Raw genomic sequence first — 19,765 nt, forward strand, 5'->3', positions numbered from 1 at the left:
CTTTGCACTAGTTCAGTAAGTCACTGAATTGTGAGTTTAATTACTGCTGGTAAAATACTGAGCAGGTTCTGAGCAGAAAAGACTATATAATGTTCTAAGTGCTTGGGATTTATTTGCCCTGGGATTGATATACAAATAGAACATAACTCCCAATTTAACCAAGGTGACAACGCTTGTGCTGTAATAAAACTACCTGGTATTTTATAAACTCAGAACAAAGTCTCAGTCAGTTTTAAGACTTCAGGAATGTTGCTTGTGGAAAGTGAAACCTGGAAAAGGTAAAAAAATAGAGAAGCTGGTGTCTGGCACAGAAGAAAAGGAGACTTTGTTTATCACAGACTTTGTTATCAGAAAAAGTAAAAAGTTGGGAAATCAGAGTCCCTCAAGGGTCATCAAACCCAGACTCCTGCTTCCACAAACAATGTAGATAACTAATGCCTTTTGTAAATGAATCAAAGAAGAGCAATTACTTTTGAGGGTTTGTTTCACCACTGCTCCAATTTCAAGGCAGTTCCAGAATATATCCCCTGTGGTATTTATAATTATTTTTTTTCTCTTAGAATTGCCATCTAAGTTTACTCAGGCTTATTACTATTATTACTTTTAAGGTTTGCTTTACTTTTTATCTTAAGTAGTAACTTTCTGTGTCTAACTACTTACCTTATGGAAGGCATCAACAGGACTTTTAGAGATCCTACCCTCCAATGGACTTGAGTTTTCCAAGCTAAGCAGAGTTCTTTCAGTCTTCCACCACAATGTATGTCCTCTGTTGTCCTGATCATCCCAGACACTCTTTTGTGAAACTATTTCACTTTAAAAGTTCACTTTTTAAAAAAATCTACAACCTGTACTTATTTTCAAGCACAAGCACATTTAAAATAGCAAATGACATAAAATCTGAGATGGGACTAGATCAGGAGTAGTCGTCTGTAGCTATAAAGGGCTGGGGCTGTAAAAAGAAAGATGTGAAGTCACTAGGCTGTGATTTAATGTCCTCTTATAAGAACAAACAAATCTGTCATGCTTGTGAATTACAAGCAATGGTTTATTCTTGCTGGGTTTTGTGTTTTTCTTTGACTAGACAATTCTCAACTTATATGCATGGAAGTATGGTAGCAGTTTTGGAATATGATCTGCCATTATTTCACCAAAACCTTTTACAATAGCACAAATACTTTCCCTATCTCTGAACGTACACATTCTAGGAAGGTTTTTGTCTTTTTCAGAGCTGCATCCCATAATTATTCTATGATTTACTGCGTCTCTGTCTTTATCACTCATTTTCAATTTACAGTAGACTTCTTATTAGTAGTTCTTAAGTACCTGACCTTGTACTAGAACATTTCATTCTATTTCTATTAATGCTGTTTTAAGGTCACTGTGATCTTCCTATGTCTTATTCTCATCATCCTGTGAGTTCTCAGTGTGCCTCAGCTTTGACTGATTACCAGATTTCTGTCTGGCTCATAACATTTCAGTAGTACTTTATTATTTCACATTGTTTAGGATGATATGGATGACCGGAAAACAGTGGAAATAACAGATGGATGCAATACATGAAGCTGGTGAGAAACACTGATTTCACTGACCACTGTAAACTTAGGTGCAAACAGCAACAGCTGGAACGCCACTGCTGTAGATGGGCTCCAAATCCACATCACGTCATTTTCAGCATTTAAATGAAATATTTTATTAGTTCTTATGCTATCCATGATTTTCAAATGAAGCAACTTTCAAACGTGATTCACTCCACTGAAGATCTAAAACACCATTAGAACATGACTTTCTAATTTAGAATCTTAAATTAACTGACAGCGAGGTGCCCACACTTAAATAGAATTACCCAGAAATTTCATGACTAGTTTCTATATAGTACAAATCAACTTCATCTAAACTTTGTTTCACACAGTTGCATTTTAAAACATGAAAATGAAAAAGCAATTTTGATATACTCATTGACATATTGGAATTTCTTCTATGGATTTTTTTCTAGTGGCCTTGGTCCTTTTCATTTGAAAGTGAACATCCATGAAACCAATGATAAAATAGTAAAGTACTGATTATTTTCCCATGTGCGTCTGTGTGCTTGACACTACATCAAACAATACATACAAATCCCATATGTGTAGTATGTATATAAAGTCCAGATAATGGTGTTTGCTATCAAGGCACCTTACATAGAAATCCCATCCCAGTCACACATTAGGATTCTTCTCTCTGGGGTTGGATTAAGAAATATTCTCTAAATTAGGCTTAAGCAGTCCCATTTTATCTACAATAACATATCATTCTCTCTTAAAAGGATAATTTTGGATCTAATTTTATTTATTACTTCTGTTAAAGACATTTTTTATTAAAAGTTTTGTCCGGTTGCTTTGGGTCCAAATGCATGTGTGATATTTGTATAAACAAATGTGAGTGGGTCAGTAAAATCGGCTTTTTTGGCCCTTTGTAAATTAAATACCTTAAAAAAACAACAAAACAACCTGCATCAGTCAATATCGGGTTTTTTAACCAACCCAAATCCAAATGTGCTTGAGAGAAAAGTGGATCTGGTCCCATGCACCTGCACAGACATCCCTGACTGCTGCTGTCAAGTCTTCAGTAGCTAGAAGGATCGATCCCTCTCAGGATCACAAGCCTCTCCGTTTCCCTGGTGGATCCAGGAATGAAGCGTCAGCCCTGTCTGTAACTCACCACGCTCTGCTGCCACACTGCCATTATGAGGTTGTAAAGGGAACATTCAGACTGCAGTAAAGAATAAAATAGGTGGAAAATGGTTCATTTTGTTAAATCAACCAAACAAGTACCAACAGGTACAAAGTGGGATATTGCAACCCAAATTCTATTTCTGTTCTACATTCTACTTTAGGATCATGCATGCTTTTATAAGCTTTCGAAGGCTGAGTAGGCTATAAAGGAATGGAAAGTGATGTGAGCCTTAAGCACCCAAGCAGGAGCTCAGGGAGGACACACGCTCTTAAAATTTGTAGGAGTACAGGACAGACTGGCAGCACCTCGCAGCAAAGTGACACTTGGGAGACAACAGAAGCATGTGTTGCAAGACAGCCAGGGAGAAGAGCAGGGGAGGCTGGATGCTCATTGTATCAAGGGACTCAGAGGCAGACTGGGGGAGCCTTCAGGGTGAGAAACGCAGCACAGTAGCTTTTACATGCAACCACAGAAAGGAGAGATTTGCCTTTCTGAGAACAGTTCCTTCCTTCCCTCAAACCAATACACAGCCCGGAAGGTTGTAGGTACCTCCTATTGAACCAGCTCCTTGTCTCCCCACCTGCATGTCGGATGCTATTCCTGCAGTACAGCTGTTTCCTCAAGGCCAATGCAGCATTGTTCAATGCACATATATCTCTCCATGCTATGCACCTCCCTGTGTAAAGGAGCTGGACAACATCCTTCAAGAAAAAGCTTAAAGCAGAATCACACAGGCAATAGATTTGAATAAGAAATATAGTATTTCCCTTTCATGAGAAAATGAAAACAACCACTCTTCCACAGAACACCCACAGAATCAGCTGAAACATTAATGAGCAAAGGGAACACATAACAGATCCTTCGCCTGCTTTATTGGCTCTGCTTTTCCATGAATGACAGAAGATATAAATATTATTGTTAGCCTTAGGGCTGTCTTCAAAAATGCTTGTCTGCATCAACTCGTATTGTGAAAAAGTGTCAGTAGCGATGTTTAACCACTGCAAGCTGAAACTGAAAAATGGCACAATAATTTTTCCAACCAGTGCATGCAAGATCAAAGCTGTTAAGAGGGGATGAAAGGTGGCATAAACATCCCAAGGCCCTGACTCACTAGAGGCATAACAACATCCACTATAACTTAACAAAACCAGTCCCAGTAAAAACACTGTAAAAAGCAGCAAGTAGCCTGTTACATCTTTGACCTCAGGGTTGTTCCACCAACAGATCATCCGGCAGCCTAGTGAGAAAAGTGTAATTGTATTTTACGCCCACACAAAAGGCTAAATGTGTCAGATATGAAAATATCAGAAAGAGGTTTTAAAAGACATATTTATATTGATTGCAATAATAAAATCAATGCCAAAGGACAATCTATCTGTGGATACTCATCTTCAAAGAAATTTCATCGTTTTACATGACTCTGGTTTTGTTCTGTAAACTAGCAATTTTGTTAATGTTCTGGTGTTCAGGCTTGTAGCTCTTTCTTAAATTAAAATAATTAATTTATTTTAGCTATAGTTAGTAGTTAATGAAGAACGTAATGCATAAGCTATTTGAATGAATAATAATATTTTGTAGCAGATGCTGCAAAATGTCAAAGCTAGACCTCTAAAAAACCATATTAATAGTTGTAATTTAAAAATTGAAAAGGACTGTACTTAGTCTTTGAAGGAAGTTATGAAAATAAAATAAACACTTGTTTTCCTATATTCTGTTATGGGTTTTTTTGGATTTTTTTGTTCCACACCCATAATCATATTTGAAAGAAACCTGTCTAACGCAACAGGTTTTATTCAAGTTGGACTATTTGAAGCATCCTGAAATACATATCAAAGTAGATATAACAGCGGTAGTTAGGTGTCTACTTTGGAAATAGAATCATGATAGAAATAAACAGAAGAAAGAATGTCAAGCATCAGCACTGCACAGCCTAGAGTTAGGTGTTAGTACTTCAGGCTGGAGGAAAACAACTTGTCTTTTCCTACACGGTACATAAAAAGTAACAATATTCACTGTGATAATAACCCAAAGGCCTTAGGAGGCACACAAAAAATGCAAGTTCAGAAACGAAAAAATAAGGCTAAAGCATTATTTATAGAGAAGTGCTTGGGCCCTTAACCTGTAAATAAATCACACAGAGATTTTTCATGTGAATGAAGCCTCAGATTTATTCCTCCAGCGAAAAACATGAAAGCCTTTGTGAAGCAGACCTGGCACAACAGTAGCTTAGAGGCTGAAAAGAGTTCATTTGAATGTTATTTAAGCACCAGCTCTGAAGAGTTTAAAGTGATCTTGTATCAGCCTGCGGAGAGCTCCAAACCTCAGCCCAGCTAAGCTTTGAGGAAAAGGAATAAGCAGAGCAGCAAGGGGAAGGGCTGTGTTCTGTAGGGAACGAGGGCACATGCTCCCAAACCAGGCTGTGAAATAACAAGAAGGTAAAGGGGCCACTGAATGACGGGCATTTTCAGATCCAACTCCCTGATACCACACAACTTCAAGTACTACTCATTAAGTATGGCCAGCTGGGCACGTGATTTGGATGAAGTTGCTTTGCACCACACTACAGCTCAGGCTTACCACTATGCTTTGCTTAACCCAATCAAGGAAACCCACTTCTAAGTCACGCCAAAGAGCTCAAGCTAGGGCTGCTGCGTCACCTGCACTGCCCCGAGGGCACAGACACAGCCAGTGCAAAGCCCCTTGCTGGCATCATCCAGCTGGCACGCAGCGTGCTGCTCCACCGCTGCTCCTGGCCGCAAGGCCAGTCTTGTGCAGAGCTGCCGTGGGGTCCCTCGCTGCTGGGCAGGCAGACCAGTGACTCCCAGTCTGCACGGAGCAGCCTGGGTGTGCAGATTACCCAGACATCTTTCCTGCATAAATGTCAGTGTCAGTGTGCTCAGCGTAAGGACTTCACCTACTAACATGCTCTTCACACGGGTGTTAAAAAGACAAATTTGTTATATTACTGAAAAACACAATTGTTTTATAAACTCCAGATCCTCCAGCTATTCCACATCGTAATTTTGGATGGGCACATAAAACTTTCTGACTCCCAAGTCAGAAAGGTGAGGATAACGTTTGCATGAGAGAAAAAGAAAGAAAAAGCAGTTCCCAGACATTCCCCAGCCTAATCATAAAATTCATTTTGAAAATCCTAACGTTGACTGAATAAAACAGCAAGTCTCAACTATTACACGTAACACCAAACCAGCTCTAAACCTCAGCAAAAGAATGGTTACTGCACTCAAGATGAATTGGCAAATGCTTCCAGTGCCTTAAAATGGATGTCTCTCTCTTGCGCTGGCGACTGCTTCATAATCCCAAGCAGCAAAAGAAGGGAAAAGAGACTAAAAATCAAAGCCCAGCAGGGAGATACTACTCTGTCAGTTTTGGTTTACAACCTTTACTTAATTGCCAGTTATACCCCTTGTCTTTTCTAGCAAACAAACAAACAAACATGAGTATTTCCATGGAACAGACGTTGCTCTTCTTTCTCCTTTCCTTCTACAGCTAAGTGATTATGAATTTAAAAGAACAAGACAAGGAAAAGCAGCAAATCTACTTCCCTTAAATGAACAATGGTTAGGAACTGACAACATGATAGTTCATGTAAGGCAAGTAGTACTTGCCCCAGAAATAGTTTGTGGGTAGAAAGACTGTGCCACTACAAAAATGCACAGTGCCGAACATTTGAAGAAAAGCAAATAATAACATTTTAAAATAAATCAGGTATGCCACGTGTTTTATAGGTGTAAGGATTGCTACGGTAATTCCAATAAGTAGTGTGAGAACATGCCCTACCTGCTGTGTACTCTATGTGCTGATCAGGTTTCTGAAGAGCAGATGTAACTTCAGTATTTGATTTCTAAGAAATCTCTGTTTATCTCAGAGATTACTATAATTTTCTCTCTTTTGAGAGATACGATTATTTTTCTGCCTTCCACCCTTTCATGTAATATTGCTATTTGTCCTGTATAAAACACCTGCTTGAAAAGGTGAATGCCAATGACAAATAATTTACAAAAAGGAAAAACAAAGTATTTTTTCCTAATTATTGGCATAGAGCAATTTGCTTTTTGAAGCAGTAAAATTCCTTGGTGACAACATTGTTGCAATATATTTAAATTAGTAAAGCATTGATCTTACAGGGGAGGGTAATTAGCTCTGCAGAAGTATGGGGTTGAACGGAATTCTTGTGAAGTAACTTGAATTACAAGGAAGTTGTATTCCTATTTTTACTATATATATATTATGCATAGAGTTGCCCAGATTTCAAGGCATTCAGATAGATGGAATAAAGAAATGCGTGAGCTACAATTATTTTTTTTCCTAATAAATAGGTATTTTGTTTAATAGGTATTTCCATTTTTATCCTTCTTGGAGGAGGATGCTGAGGTGAAAAGGGTGCTGAGGTGCTATCCCTTTGAAGAGGGTGCTGAGGTGCAGCCTTGCACATTGGTTACCTGCAGCGCGGCTCAGCTATCCGCGCTGCCAGGTGGAGCACCAGCCAGGATGTGGATGGAGGGAGGAGGAACAGGCTGATGTGACAGGAGAGAAGTGGCATGTGTCCTGAGCTGCTGGCCCTGTTACCAGCTGTCAGGGGTGGAGGAGAGGCTAACACTGCCCACGTGGAGAGCGTTCAAGGAGAAGGAACAAAGACAAAGGCAAGATCTAAATTTTCATTTAAAAATCAAGATGAAAGCCAGATGATGTAGTGCTTCTGTGACACTAATTACAGCTCAAATCAAAGAAGCAAAAAACCAGATGGGTTATCACTGTGATACACTTGGAGTCCCTACAGATTGGTGCCCATGGGTTTGGAAAAAAACCCTGCCAAGGCAACAAAGAGTGGTTTGCAGTGCGGGCAGCACAGTCACATGCTGACAGAGCAGCAGGGTGAGTTGTGCAGCCCAGGGTGCTGGAGAGGCACTGGGGGACATGCACTCAGAAAGGAGCCCTCAGAGCTCACACACATCAGGGATGGCCCCATACACCATGCAAAGGGGACACAATGGGATGCTGGTCCTCTGGGGAGCTGGCAGGAGCGGATCAGAAGATATTTCATCACCTGGAAAGGTTATGGTTTCCCCCATTTATGAGTTATAGTGGAAAACAATACAAAGTCAAGCTCTCCTGACACCAAGCTTTGAAACAAAAGAATGCTAGCACAGTATCAATGATGGTGCCAATGCAGACCTGACAGAAATGTACATGAGTGACCTGTGTAGATTTGGACATCCTAGTGTGAAGGCAGCGCTGACTATGGCAGCATCTCATCCTCTGATTTTCACATTAAAGGAATGCTTCCTCATGTCTGAGATCCTGCAGAGGTAAAAACTGTGGCTCTTTCCACCACAAGAACCTGTGAGCAAACCAACATGATGTGTGTTGGATAGGTTCCATCCAATTTCATTCTATTCTGACAACTGATACAGCTTTCCTGTGATGTATTAATGATTAATAATTTATAATTAATTCATTATTAATTGTTCTGTTTATTTTCTTAATTTTAAGTAATCACTGTGACAAAACTGTTTAATTGAAATCAGCAACGGAATAAGATCCAAGTTTCTTTGGCAGAATGTTTGAATTAATATGAAAAACATATTCTGAGTTGCCATACTTGAACATTAGGGAAAGCTGGTTAATTACCATAAGTCGTTATGACACAGGCTGAAGTATAAACTGAAGTGGATTGAATCCTGTGATCATCAATATGCCCAGGAAGTCTGGTAACAAGGCTTATCATCTAGATAAATTATACTTTGTGAGCTCTCTAACCATAGCTGGCAGCACATCAGAGAGAAGATGCAAGACTGAATGAAAAGAAGGATGGCGGCGGTGGGACCGGGGGCAAGAGAGAGTAGAAATATCTTACAGCTATCATCTCTGTTTCTCCAGAAAGGCATTTTTATCCCCAGATCTAGATAAAAATCCTGGGAAGGGAAAGGCATCACAGTCACCACAATCTCACTGAAGTCCGTGAAGGGAGTTACGACTCACCAGCTCTTGCACTAGCGCTTGTTTTGCTACTACAAATATTGGGACTGCTGTAGCATAACTACTTCTGTTCTTGATTATTCATCTTCTAAACTTCAAAACTTAGCTTGTGCTACACAAAAAATAGAGAAGAAATTGTGGTTTATCATGCCAATTTTCAATGATGATAGTGGCAAATAACCCAAGATAATAAAAGAAAGCAAGTTCATGTAAAGGAGCTTGCCTCTTCACTTACTGTTTTCACAAGAGTGCTCATACCTATGAAGTGATAGGGAAAGTGGAAAGACACTTTTAAGAAGAAATCTGGGTGATCGTTGTTCTTAATTGGATTAAATGACTATGAGGTATATAAATCTTTATAGGAAGAAAGGGAAGACAATATTAAGCCTTAAGATCAAAACTCAGAGAATATTTCTAAAAATTGCCCACTAAATGGGCTTTGAGGCTTGGAAAAAAATTCCTCTTACATTTGAGAACTAAAAAGTTATTTGGAATTAATAAAGACTGTCTCCCTTTGTCCTTAACTTTATTATTTCAGTTGTTTAACAAGCAACTCTTGCTTCATTTCTGCAGACATTGTTGAACAAAAGTCAGGCATGTGAGCTGCCCTAAAGTCAATGAAACTAATCACAACCCATATGCTTATTGCAAAACATGAGCTTTAATTTAGCTGTGTACTGAAATGCTTTGACGGATTTGATTTTGTATAAAGGGGGTGAGCTTATGCTAACACAATATATTCCTTCGGCACCTACTTACAAAAAGCTTTTATTGAAATCTATATGACAAGTCAGATAAGTGCAGACCCTTTAAAGGAGGAACAGAGTATCTGTAGGTCTGCAATTTTTTAATTATCCTCTTAAAAATAATCTTAAAGGCACATTACATTATTAAATGAGCACACGCTGCGCAGATGAGAGCAATTTCTGTTCATACAAAGTTTTCCACTTTCATTTATTAACTTATTACACACCACACATGAAACTTTAAAGCTATTATGCAGTCTCAGGCCAAAGAGGTGCTTTCCCTGACTAATTTGTCTGGTTATTTATTCTTTATTAACCATCTGGATAGCAAATTACTTCCTTCAGCCCTAACGCTACTCCTTACAGCTCACAGTTACTATTGCTAAGGTTACTATGGTATCACCTGGACGTAAGAGAAAGTACTTTCAGCAGTCCTCCTTCCTGAAAGCATTCAGATTTTATCTCCGAGAACAGTGGCACCCTGTCCTTCCCTCCCCTCTCCCTCAAACTAGGGCAAGTAGCTGGGACCAAATATGAGACTCCCTCGCATCCCATTGCTAGAGAGGTGCCCTGTCAGTCTGGCATGGGGTACTCCCTCCCCCCTCAGCCTGATTAAGGTTTCCTTGAGATTGATATACTCCGAGTCATCCTTTTCTGACACAAAAGAAGAAAGAAAAAAGAAGTGTCACAGCACTGGAAAAATCAGTGGTTTGCTCTGTCACCGTTTAAGATGCGGGCAAACCAGCCTGCCTGAAGTGAGAGGCTTTCAGTTACCCACTAGCTACCCGTGCGAAAGCACAGCATTGCTGGCACGCTTATAAACTTACTTCTGACTTTAAACTAAAACTGCAGAACTGCAGATAAGCATAAAGTTTCACACGTTGCTTGAGACAGTAGTGTGGGAATTAGAGGCTTAATGTCATTACCGCACCGAGTACCTTTCTCTGTCCCACTCATAAACACAGATATATACACTTTTGTCAGTTTATGAAGAGCCTGTGCAAAACTGATTCTGAGGAACTTAATCAAGCACTGAACGCTTCTGCCTCTAGAGCTTTTTTAATGTCAGCATCAGATGATTTTCAAAACTTAACAGATTTAACATGGTCTCCCCTTCCCTGACCAATTTGCATCTTTGAAATTTTGTGCAATTAAATTTCACCTAACTTCTCACACTTCAGTGGTGACGAGTTATGAACTGCAGCATCTAGAGGTATGGATTAAAAAAAATAATAAATGTCTTGAGACCAGCATCAGTATGTGAATGAGTATACATCTTAGATACTTGCATCATTCTTTTCCTGGTGGCAAGCAGAATTTTCAAAGAAAAATTACTAGTGGATAATAAACGTGATGCCTGGTGGTTCTACAAAAACACTGGATTATAATACCAAGCTCAATTAAGGTCACCTTAATATAAAATTGATATTACAGGGATGGAGAAAGGAAAGTAAAAGGAACTCTGAATGATGCATAAATCTAGGGAATACAGTTGTACAGAAGGGCCAGTGAAACTAGGCCTCTTTAAAAATAAGGAAACAAGAAAAGTGAGGTATAGAAAACTTTGAAGACATCAGAAAATACAAAGCATGATTTCAGGTACCTATTTCACACAATATGATTGAGGGAGATGTTCATTTAATGAATCCCTGTCTTGTAGTTACTCAGTAATAAGGTACACAAACTGAAGTCATGACAAAAAGGCAGCACTATGCTATTACAGATAAACTGTAGTTTAATACCTGAACGCACACTCTAAATCTTTGATTTGAGAATGTCACTAAAAACCAGCAAAACAAAAACCCAAATCCAATAAGTGTTTCCTTGACAACTGTGAAAGAAACTCTCTGCTAATTATGCAGCTAATGAATAATGATGAAGCTAATCAGAAGCTAAGTTTGTAAAGAAAAAATATTGTTGTGCAAGTTGATAATTGCAAACAAACACAACAAATCAAAATTAAATGGCACCAGTCATTTAATTCAATCACTACCTCCTTACTCACACACAGCCCAGTGCAGCGAAGGGCAGTATGACGGTATGAAACCCAAAACCCATCGCTGCCCCGTCCAAAAATCTCAGCCTCACTACCCAGCAGGCACTGGCACCAGCCATGACCTGTGCAGTGAGGGCAGCTGAGGTCTGGAGAGCTGCTGCTCTGACACCGTGGCCATGCACAGCCAAGCACTGCCTGAGCAGCACAGGCAGCTTCAACCGAGCGGACGGATGGAAAGAAGGAAGGGTGAAGCTGCCTAAAAAAAGCGATGCTACTGGAGAAGCTGACAGTGCAGAAAGCTCCCTGGAAAACCCCTACCTCATTTTCCTGCTCTCCAAAATGAGTCTCATATCCTTTTTACGTCCTTCTGTGTATGTCCCATGCTGACTATTTACCAACTAGAGGAATAGAACATAAAATGAGAATTTTTTAAGTTCACTCTCTATTAAGTAATGACTGTAAAGTTACAAAGCAGAACAGAAGTGTATATATATACTGGAATTTTCTCTCCTTTAAAATTAATGATTATGCTGAAACATGTAATTCCAGAATTTACTTGATTGGGTGCCATGGGATGAGAGCGGATGTAGCATGATACAGTGTCAAAAGCTAAGTGAATGAAAACTTAATAAAAGAAAATACACATCTCCATCTGAATGCAAAATCTATTCAATCAGCAAAGATTTTTATTTAGAAATAACATTGCACAAATGCTTGTGCACAGTCTGGATTATTATTGTCTTATAGACACTATAGAACTTCAAGGAGATCTCTCATTTCATTATTTTTTTTCTTTCTTTTTTTAGGGAGGGGGGCGGGGATATACTGTCTTGGTGATGTCAAGTTTAATTAGGATTTTTAAGATTCCTAGTAAACAAAGTAAATTTTATGTTCGAGAAGGCATTCCAGAGTGTTTACTCTTTGTGCTGAAAGCAGCTAGCTGCTTCTAGGCTTGGACTACTTCTGCAGCCCATGTAAGCCCTGAAATAAAACCAGGATGTAAAAGACAGAAAAAGTTCTTGCCTTGTCAAGTGGCCAACAGAGTACTGCTAATATGGAAGAGAGATGATGAAGCATTTTACACCAGGATGTAAAGTAAATGAGATAAAGTTTTCACAGCAGGTTCATTCTTCAGTGTTAAAAAACCATCACCTTATTAGAAATAAGAAATTGGAATAACATACCCAAACATGTGTGTGTATAAAACTGATTATATATAGCAGTAGACAATTAGCAGTGCAGAATGGATTATATTCTGCCATATTGGCAAAATGGATCAGACAATTTTCATTTTAGAGGTTCTGGCATGATGAATAAAAACCCCAAGGATGATTGTTTTTCTAGTTTTGTTATGAGTTCTCAATGCAAGGATCTAACACAATGTCATTCTTTTTCAAATTTAACCTAAAAATCTTAAATTTAGTTCTTCAGAAGGATTTTTCCTTGCTGTAGCCTAGGCCAATCTGGGAGTGGATTTTTTTCCCTACCTCTGCCTCAGCAGACTGGTAAGCGAGCAGCTGAACACTGTTGCAGGAGATGCCTGTGCCCAGTCCACAAACACAGCTACGCAGCATGAAACCTAGTGGCATTTAGGTGAGCTGCCAAGTCTAAATACCTGCGCAAGAGCTTCACCCATCAGTGATTTACTGATGATTCATTACCTTGCCCTAAAATCCCTTCTTCTGCTGCGTCAGATCAGAATATTTTTCAATCAACTTCTCCCTTTTTTGTATTGTCAGGAAAATGTTGCCTTCCTCTCTCTGCATCCCACTCCTGCCAGCAGCTAGTGGACTGTGAATAAGTTTGAGGCACAATCGAGAAAAGAACGTACTTCACGTGTTTTACACTGTGTTAATATAATTCTGCTGAAACTGCTCTCAGGCTAGGTCTCAGCCTTAGCAGTTTGTCCTTTAGAGCCCGTGTCAGAGTTTTCACCTCCCTCAACCTGTGAGTTCTCCAAAGAATGAAAAGAAGCAAGTGCTGCTTCACTTCTCCTTGCAAAGTACCTCCCTGATTTCATGCATGACTGGCTGGAATACACAGAACAACCCATCTCTTAACAGAGGAGTTACACTGTGCTCTGGCATACAATTTTTTTTCTTTCTCCTTTTGTTACTTCCTAGAATGCAAAGTGAGTGCTATTTATTTATATGGCAAATGTGGTGTTTCTCTTTTTGCAGGACAAACAGTAATAACACTAATATCTTATGCTTCTACTTCTCTGCCATTTGAAAAATTCAAGCTGTTCTCTATTTATTCCTCACAGCGTGGTTTACAGACCTTTGTCCCTGAGAATCTCATAGTGATTTAGTATATCCAGCCACGCAACCTCCCTGCGAGGTAAGGAAGCATTGCAATTATTTTATAGATGCAAAGTTACATCAGAGAGATTATGGGCTAAAACTATGCAAGTGCCTAGGTATCCTCCACAGTGCATGGGAAAATGAGTCTTTTCAAGTAGGATGCACAAAAAGTCAAGCCATGATACTATGTTTTCAGCTAATTAACCAGGAGAAAATGTTGAGGGCGTTCACCCCCGTAAGTCCTCCAGTATGCACAGCCCAAAACCACTTCTAGAAAACTGGTGCCTTCAAAGTGTCACAGTAACACTGTAGAGATAGTTGTGCCATTTTAAAACAGCAAGGTTGTGCTATCTAGCACATCCTTTCATCTAAAAACAGTGGAGAAAAGAGGTGAAACTGCAGCTCTAAGACCCCAACAAGGAGGATGTTGTATATAAAACTGGAGGCAGACTGGTAATGAAAGAATGTCATTGCCTCGATGCTGCCGTTGCAAGCTTGTCTTCCTAGACATCACCTGAATGCCACTGCATGGAGCCTTCCAGGGAAATCAGCTGTAAGATGGTCTACTTCCTAGAGCCCAGCTGGAACCAAAGCTACAGCAGTCCAGCTCAACGGGTATGACTTTCAGAAGGGAAACACACAAACCACTCACTTTACCTTTGATCTCTCAGTCCCAAACTTTAAGGGAGACATAGAAAACATCTTCAAAAAGTAACTCTTTGCAATTTAATTTATAACTCTCTTGGATACCAAATATCAGGGGTTCAATAGAGGTGCTGGTTTTGTGACAGATCATAATCTCTCTCCACATTAACCTCTTGGTGTTTCACAGTCTGGAAATTAAATTACCTACCTTGCAATAAGAACATCAGCATCTTAATATGTTTCTCCCTGGTAATGTTCCATCAGTCCCATAGATTCCCATAGATTCTATACATGTTCTCTCAGTCAGGCTAATTGACAGGTATCTAATGATTTGTGACATGTATTTGCAAAGTATTTGTTCTTTTTGTCCATTTCTTCTTCAAAAAACATGGATACTATATTTTTCATGGCTGCAGGCATACACCTCCTTTATCATAACTGGTCAAGGTCTGTATCTGACATCCTCAAACACTGATGTGATACTTCAGTTCAAACATTAAGCCATTTTTCACATTCACATTCTTCTTATCATCATCCAGACCTTTCAAAAGATCAGCTTTCAGAAATGATCCAGCAGATAACTCAATACTGACCACTCAGCTACCTTTCCACACTTCCTGGGCAGAGCAACCTTTTGCTGAGCTTGCTGCTTCTGAAGTTAGAGGTGAAAGTCAAAAAGGAGCCAAGGACTTTGAACTTCTCTGCTCTGTTTCTAATGGCCATTAGGTCCTTCTAAGCTGAAGAAGAGGAAATCCATATTCTTGATGCTGTAAAGGGAGGGGAGGTTTTCCTGGCCTGAACTGGGAAATAAGAGTTGCATTTGTTCAGTGGTACATACTAAAAATCATCAGACACGGAATAGCAGGAAAGTTTCAGGCAGCTCAGCATACTTCAAACAAACAATAAAAGCTTAATTGTTGACACTACTTATTACACATTTCTATAATCTTCATAACTCATAACACATCTTCATAACTCTTGAGCTTCACCCATTTTTTAAATTTTGATTAACATAGCAATGCAATGAAACTTTCCACAAGCTGCCTCAGCTGTCTGCTGCATTGCTTGGCCACTGCATTTTGACAGGGCGCAATGGGAAGGAGAAACACATGCCTGCAGCAGCAACTGATGTCACCGACTCTCAGGAGCGCACAAATTCCTTGCTTCATTGCTCCTGGGGAGCTGCTCTCAGCTGGCCATAGGCCAGCCTAGGAGGAGGACCTTCAGGGGCGCAGAGCATCTGTCATCAGAAATAAGCTGTATCACTATGCAGAACAGTCTCAAAAGTATATTGTAAAGTTTGTAAAGAAACTCCTAGTATTTTCCAACTTAGAGCACTGTTTTACATTATTTTTTTCCTTGCAACCCATTTGAGAAATGATGAGAGTGACTGTAATAGAGATTCTTGGCATGGCATTGGGTGAATATCAGCACAGTTTATACAGCTCAAAGCATTTCGTTCCAAGTTACAGTAACTCTGACTCAGGAAAGAAACATATTTGCTTATGGAGTGAGTCTGCACAAAGTCAGCTGCAAGAAAAAATAACATAAGCCTCAATCTCCTGGCCAAATTTACTCCCAATTGTTGTTTTTGAGCTGAAAATTTATTTAATTGAGGAAATCAGAATGGAATTGGACAGCACGTTCAACTTAATGGTAAAGCTTCTGCACCAGCTAAAAACACCAAGTGAGGTGCCTTCTAAAGTGTCCTTAAATTAAACACATTTAATTCCCTACTTGTCCCTACTTAATTAAACATATTTTTCATATAATTCCCAGAGCTCCTTTCATTTCTAAACACAGAAATACTTATGCTGTCTCCAGGCAACTGGCCTTGATGCTATTAATTTGCAGGACACAAACAGCAGACCATGTCAGTGAGCAGTAAGAATGTTAATAAAGCACTTCAGCAATTAATTTTATTTTTTTTGAGCTTCCATCAACACAGGCAAAAAAACATAACTGAATTCTGAGTAACTTTTTGGGGAAAGATATCGTATTTTAATTTATATATCACTATGGAGGAAAGTGAGTCAAAACCCTTTGTAAGTATTATTGACTTGTTACTGATATATCTAAAAGGCTTTATTTACTGTTAGGTTTACATCCATTTTATGGATATTTGTAGTTTGCAGGAGAGATAGAAAGCTCTCATTTACTTTCCACTCTTTTAGTTGGTAGCAAGTGCATTACTTAGTATAAGGTAATTTTGGAAATATTTGATAACTACTTGGAGATGGAATAAGAAAGATAGCAAATTAGCACACACAAGTCTGCACAAGCTCCTACACATGCAGTTTTACTTAGCTGAGTAGGAAGTCAGACAATGGAAGAATCAGAGATCTTACAGACAGATGGGTCTCTGAGACAGAGACCTTCCCACAGGCAAAAATCAGGCAAATGAGATTGCTCACAAAATAGACTATACTTGCCAGTCTGAGATCATTTGGATTAAAACAAAATGGTAACATATTTCGCACTGTATCTTTATAAAAGACAGTAAAACTAGCATTCAGCATCAGAACGCTGTCCTCAAGTGCTGATTATGTGTCCATGCAGGGGTTCCTATCTTCAGACTCCAAAAGCTCTTTAAACACAGATTAAATATAGAGTATCTGCCCTGATAAGTTAAGTACTTATTAATGGTCTTCAAAATAAACTATTGTATTTTTAAAAAAAATCCTATTTATTTGTTTTAATTATTATGTATATGTCACCAACTGCGTATTATATATTCATGCATCACACATCATATGGATTTTGTGTCATAGCTGAATTGTTTTTCTTTGATTACTCATGTTATAGACTATTCAAGCTTTCAAGTAAAACTATTTCTTATTTATTGTTGTGAGAATCCAGTCTCTTTGGGTTCACTGTACTCCACCTATTTGCATTTTCCATCTAATAACTAGTAAACTACAGAGAACTACAGATTTGTGGGCCTTACATTAATAAACCTTATTTATAGATAAGTTCTATTCATAACACCTACTCTAAAGCACTCAAAACTAGATCTAAGAGTGGAAAGTGAATTGACCTATTCCCTTCACCAATGGTCCAGTCTCCAAGACTCTTCTAGTCTTCAGTGTGTAGGGGCCAGAATCAAGATTATTTTTATGGTGACAGAAGAAGGGCATCTCTCTCTGAACAGTGTTAAGAGAACCCTACCCACCCAACACAATCATTTATCTTCCTTTCAAATGTCAACTCCCTCTCATGCTGACACATGGAGCACTGAAGCTTCCAAAAGAAAATAATATATAGTTATTAGAAATACAGCTAATAGGCTTGATCTCATTCCCTAGGGGAGAAAAAAAAAAAAATCCTGTGGCATATTTTAGCAGAAAAGGTTAAAATTGTATAAGGTTATTAGGTGACAAAAACATTCCAAGATAAAATGAAATGACCAATTCGGCTGTGGGAAACAATAACAGCTCTTCTTTTAACTATGTTTGTTCCCACCCTCTCAGCAAGTGAGTGCCCTCGCCAAGCTCTTCAGGAATAATCCCCAGCAGTACGTTTAACTAATGTTACATCACAGCACCACCTATCAAAAAACCATTGTGTTCTTTTGTTTGTAGAACACTATCAGGTCGGGGGAGGTGATTCTCCCCCTCTGCTTGGCTCTTGTGAGACCCCACCTGGACTACTGCATTCAGCTCTGGGGCCCCCAATATAAGAAGGACATGGACCAGAGGAGGTCCGGGAAGCTGATCAGAGGCTGGAGCACCTCTCCTGTGAAGACGGGCTGAGAGAGTTGGGGGTGTTCAGCCTGGAGAAGAGAAGGCTCCGGGAAGACCTTACAGCAGCCTCCCAGTACCTAACGGGGGCCCTACAAGAAAGCTGGAGAGGGGCTTTTTACAAGGGCATGTAGTGATAGGACAAGGGGGAATGGCTTTAAGCTGAAAGAGGGTGGATTTAGATTAGCTATTAGGAAGACCTTTTTCAGTATGAGGGTGGTGATACACTTAAACAAGTTGTCCAGGGAAGCTGTGGGTGCCCCATCCCTGGAAGTGTTGAAGGCCAGGTTGTATGGGGCCTTGAGCAAGGTGGTCCAGTGGAAGGTGTCCCTGTTGGAACTAGATGATCTTTAAGGGTCCTTCTGACCCAAGCCATTCTGTGATCTTCATGAGCGCACTGGCTGGAAGAACTGTATTAAGAGTCTGCAGGACAGAGAGAGACTAATTTCAGATATAAGAGCACGCTAGAAACTTGATAGCATAGGTGTCAGGTAACTTACGGTTATAAAGTGGCTCAAAATGAGGTTTCAGTTGTGTAAGAGTTTGGCATATATAAATTTGATAACACAGATTCACAGATTTTTAATGCCAGAAAGGACTATTCATCTGACATTATTCAGTTCAGCCTGCTGTGTATCACAGCTCTCCCTGCAGTAGGACCTATAAATTGCACTTAGCTAGAGTACATCTTCCAGGAAGGCATTCTGTCTTGATCTGAGGACATCAAAGATGGAAAATTCATCTCTTGCCAAGAAAGCTTGTTCCAAAGATTAATAAACCCCAGCACTAAAAAAAAAAGTGATGCATACCACCAATATAAATTTATCTATCTTCCAGCCATGAGTTTATATCATATTTTTTTGCCAAGTATGTTAAAAAGCTTCTTAGTCCATAATATTCTTGAAGATTCCTATTCACAATAATCAAACTTCAAAAAAACCAACCAAACAAAAAACCTCCCCACTTCACAGATTCAGATAGCAATGTCTTTTGCTTTAACATTTTTTTTGAATCAGCTTCGTAATTTATGATCATGTATTATAATACTTTGAAACTGTGAATACGAGAACTGTACGCAATATTCTGGTTACATAGCCATAAATAAATCACTCCTTTTGCTACCAGATCACACAGGGAAGTCTCGGGCAGCTGCATGCCCACTCTTCACACTTTTCCAGGAGACATTACTTTGGACTATACCCAGCCTGGTCTCTCAGACTGGATGCTCCACAAATCAGACTAAAGGATAATGGGATGATTGGGAAACTGATTTCACAAGCATGTTCCTCCTCTGAACTAAGGTACCAACATAGGCACTCTATGAAACCTATGTGGTTTCAAAGTCACTGTTTTCATGGACAGACTCTCTAAACTTGTAGATACAGGCTGAATTCCTTGTCCTTAAATATACAACCTGTATTTAGTTCTAGTAAAATACCCAGTCACAAATTCACATTAACCACCTGCTTCATTTAATTATTGTTTCTGTCAATTTTGTGTCTTTCATGAGTTTTATCAGCATTCACTTTGTAATTCATTTTTTGATTGCTGATGCAAATCATGTGTAGCATCAAGCTGAGTACTAATCCTGTCAGGACCATACTTTAAATATTCCCAAGAAAG

The sequence above is a fragment of the Falco naumanni genome, chromosome 1, assembly GCF_017639655.2.
Source record: "Falco naumanni isolate bFalNau1 chromosome 1, bFalNau1.pat, whole genome shotgun sequence".
Classification (NCBI taxonomy): domain Eukaryota; kingdom Metazoa; phylum Chordata; class Aves; order Falconiformes; family Falconidae; genus Falco; species Falco naumanni.